The 4577-nt window shown below is 41.4% G+C and overlaps 1 long non-coding RNA gene across 1 annotated transcript in view; it reads left to right on the top strand.

Annotated features, from left to right (window-relative positions):
* The window catches only part of LOC104992006, a 9004-nt gene that overhangs the window by 2655 nt on the left and 1772 nt on the right, over positions 1-4577 (top strand). The window lies entirely within an intron of this gene.

The following is a 4577-nucleotide window of genomic DNA, read 5'->3' as shown; positions in this document are numbered from 1 at the left end:
ATATATATATATATATATATATATATATGTATTTTCCCAAGTAGTAAAGAACCCACCTGCCAATGCAGGAGATATAAGAGACGTGGGTTCAATCCCTGGGTCGGGAAGATCCCTGGAGAAGAGCATGGCAACCCACTCCAGTATTCTTGCCTAGAGAATTCCATGGACAAAGGAGCCTGGTGGGCCACAGTCCATGGGGTTGCACAGAGTTGGACATGACTGTCAGATATGACTGAGCGACTTCACTTTCACTTTTCACTTTCATGCATTGGAGAAGGAAATGGCAACCCACTCCAGTATTCTTGCTTGGAGAATCCCAGGGATGGGGAGCCTGGTAGGCTGCCGTCTACGGGATCGCACAGAGTCGGACACGACTGAAGTGACTTAGTAGTAGTAGTAGTAGTAGTATATGAAATGAAACTATAAGTCCACATGCAAACATATACAGAAATGTTAAAAACAGTCAAAAAGTGGCAACCACTGAAACGTCCTTAATTTGATAAAAGGATAAACAAAAATGGTATAGACATCCCTGGATATCACTCTACAACAAGAAAAAATAATGAAGTACTTAATACCTGCTACAATACAGATGGACTAAGCTAAGTGAAGGAAGCCACACACACAAATTCTGAGATTTCATGTCTATGGTATATCCAAAAAAGGAGAATCCATAGAGATAGAAAGTGGATTAGTGGTTTTCTATGGCTCAAAGCAGGTGCAGTAGTGGGTGACTGCTATGAGTATAAAGATTGTTTGGGGGTAAAAAAAAAAGATTCTAAAATTAGATAGTAGTGAAGGCTACAGAACTCTGAACAGTCTAAAAGCCATTGCCTTGTACACTTAACTTCTTTCGTTTAAAACGTTTTAATTATATGTTGGAGTATAGATGACTAACAATGTGTGTTAGTTTCAGGTATACAGCAAAGTGGTTCAGTTACGCATATACGTATATCTATTCTTTTTCTAATTCTTTTCCCGTTTAGGTTATTATGCCTTGTATAGTTTGTGCTGTGCTGTGCTTAGTCGTCCAATCGTGTCTGATTTTTTGCGACCCCATGGATTGTAGCCCACCAGGAACCTCTGTCGGTGGGGATTCTCCAGGCAAGAATACTGGAGTGGGTTGCCATGCCTTCCTCCAGGGAATCTTCCCAACCCAGGAATCAAACCCAGGTCTCCTGCATTACAGGCAGATTTTTAACTGTCTGAGCTACCAGGGAAGCCCCTTGTATACTTTAAATGGCTCAATTATATGGTATGTGAATTATATCTCAAAACAAAGCACTTAATTAGCTGGGAGATTACCAAGACATGAATAACTCTAACCAACTGTACCCTGGAGCTCATGAATGCTGAAGGGAAAAAGAAACTATGAGAATAACAGCCACCTCAGAAATTATGAACAAGAGCCTGTACAAGTGAAGCCAGAGAATAGAAGGACCAAAACATAGAATGAAATCCCAGAACAAGAGAAAGATCAGACAGAAATACTTCAAAATATATTTTGATCTTCAGCATCTCTGTCCGTGCTAAACACTTCTGGGAGTTGAGAACTCATTGCTACTCTTGTTCTCTAGTTAGGGGAAGGTAACGAATGGGTTATCTTTCCTTAGTGAGCTAGAGAGAACTGAGTATCCCCCAAAAATGCAGTCTCTACATTGATCCCACTCATTCTGGGCCTGCTGATGGCTTATGCAAACTTTTGTACATTACTGTATCACTCGGGATCCTGGAAGAAAACAGAAGTCAGTCTTAAAGTGTTTAACTAAAGGAAGATTAATAAAGAACTGTTAACAGAAATATGAGCAGAGTCATGGGAACGGAAAGTGATGTTGACACATTTGGGAACCAATATTGGAGGGAAGCTATCACTTCCCCTAAGCCTTAAGGGGCAAGGTGCAGGAACCACGTAACCACAGCAGTAAGAGTTGCAGCTCTGTAGCTGAGGAAGTGTGATGCCTCACAACCGAGGCCTTACATAGAAGAACCCAGTTACTGTCAAAACTGTGACCAGAAAAAGGGACTTGTTTTCTCCAGACTTCCAGTTTGATTCAATGAACACCACCCGAAGGATAAAACCAAGGCATGAGATGTTGCAGTCCATGTGGGCTAGCCTCCCAGGGTCCAGAGCAGGGCACCTGCTTCCTGAATCTCCCCTCCCCACTTTTCCATTGTGTCCCTGGGGGCTGATCTTTACATGAATTTCCTCAACAGGCACCCTTCCCCTCCTACTCCAGCTGGTTGCAAATAGCAAGACACTCTATTAGGAGATTGCAGGAGAGAAAGGGCAAATTATTTAATTCTCTCACTTTCCCCCTCTGTGATGTTTCAAGGGCTGGTGGGCTCCTTGACCAAAGGTCGAAGTGGCTTCTCTGCTTAGCTCTGTCTCTTGAGGAACCACTGCTTGCTGCATCAGGCTTGAAAGATTATGATTTGCTTCTGTTCTTAAACAACTTGTGATATTATTCTCTCACTTGTGGTTTCTCTACATCCCGCCCACATTTTGCAAAAAGCCCCTGTATTAACTATCCCTCAAATGAGCCCATTTGAACATTCCTTCTTAGTCTGATCAGTTACCTGGCTGTTCTAAGAATAGAAAATGGATTCACCGTTAGAACAGTTTGAACAGGCAAGTGGAGACTTGTCTCTCTCTCTGGTCTTCCTGATCCTGCCCCAAATGGAAGCAAACATGATCCCGATGACTTTGGTTTTCATCTCAAGGAAGAATCTGGAGTCCTACTTATTCAAATTAATACAGGGGTTCCAATAAGGCCATGACAACTATCCTCCCCTGGGGAAGGCCTGATTCATGAAAAGTTTAGAGCAACTGTAGCTATCATTTTTTTTTTTTCTACCTAATGAATATATTTTTTTCTACTTTCTCTTTGGAAAAAAGAGGGCATATAACCTCCAACTCACTCAACAATTATTTCTCCATTATTAGAGCACATTTTTTTTTCCCTGTTGTGGAAAAGCCCTTGGGGAATAAGAGCTAGGAGTGGGGAATCCATGAGCCTGCTAGGATACCGGTCAAGGCTTCAGTCTTTTTGATTTGAAGCATTGTACCTGTAGGACCAGCATGTTTTGCAAGAAAGAAACACTGAGGAAAATCAAAATGTACAGAGGTAAATCAGTTTAATTTATATATTTCTAGAATTCTCAACTTTAAACGCCTAGATTCTCCTTTCCCCCAAATAAATGCAAGAATGTCTAATGCTGAAACAATACAGTTGTGTAAAGTGTCAGTTCCTCAAGTTCAAGACATTTCTGAACAATGAAGAGGAAAGTATTTCCTTCAAAAGGTTTCCTCTAAATTGAATTGACAGTCTGTCCTTGGAGGGCAGGAAAGAATAAAGACTGTAAAGTCTCTTGAAACAGTAGAGTTCTATTTTGATCTGTTTCAAGAAACTATTTAGCCCTTATATACAAATAGCTCCTAAGAAGAAAAACAATAAGAAGTTATACAAGAAAAGTCTCTCCATGCCTAGGTAAAATTAAAATGTAGGCTCCACAGTCACTATTTACAAAGAAAGCCAAATAATGAATTATATCCTGTAAGTTGTATAAATTTAAGTGAGTGAGTGAAGTCGCTCCGTCATGTCCGACTCTTTGCAACCCCGTGGACTCCTCCGTCCATGGGATTCTCCAGGCAAGAATACTGGAATGGGTTGCCATTTCCTTCTCTAGGGGATCTTCCCAACTCAGGGATTGAACCCAGGTTTCCCACATTGAAGGCAGATGCTTTAACCTCTGAGCCACCAGGAAAGCCCAATGTATAAATATATTAGATATTAAAAATTAGTTGCCATATAACTGAACTTTATGATGACTTTCTATTTGGAAAAAAATATTTCTCAAGTGAAAAAACTAAATAACAAAACTGTGTTTAAAAATATTCAGTTGAGTTCAATTCAGTCACTCAGTTGTGTCCGACTCTTTGTGACCCCATGAGTTGCAGCACGCCAGGCTTCCCTGTCCATCACCAACTCCCAGAGTTCACTCAGACTCACGTCCATCGAGTCAGTGATGCCATCCAACCATCTCATCCTCTGTCGTCCCCTTCTCCTCCTGCCCCCAATCCCTCCCAGCATCAGAGCCTTTTCCAATGAGTCAACTCTTTGCATGAGGTGGCCAAAGTACTGGAGTTTCAGCTTTAGCATCATTCCTTCCAAAGAACACCCAGGACTGATATCCTTTAGAATGGACTGGTTGGATCTCCTTGCAGTCCAAGGGACTCTCAAGAGTCTTCTCCAACACCACAGTTCAAAAGCATCAATTCTTCAGCGCTCAGCTTTCTTCACAGTCCAACTCTCACATCCATACGTAACCACTGGAAAAACCATAGCCTTGACTAGACTGACCTTTGTTGGCAAAGTCATGTCTCTGCTTTTGAATATGCTATCTAGGTTGGTCATAACTTTCCTTCCAAGGAGTAAGCATCTTTTAATTTCATGGCTGCAATCACCATCTGCCATGATTTTGGAGCTCAAAAAAATAAAGTCAGCCACTTTCCACTGTTTCCCCATCTATTTCCCATGAAGTGATGGGACCTGATGCCATGATCTTAGTTTTCTGAA

The sequence above is a fragment of the Bison bison genome, unplaced genomic scaffold (genome assembly GCF_000754665.1).
Source record: "Bison bison bison isolate TAMUID 2011002044 unplaced genomic scaffold, Bison_UMD1.0 scf7180017864205, whole genome shotgun sequence".
Classification (NCBI taxonomy): Eukaryota; Metazoa; Chordata; class Mammalia; order Artiodactyla; family Bovidae; genus Bison; species Bison bison.
This window is presented reverse-complemented; position numbering and strand designations above follow the sequence as displayed.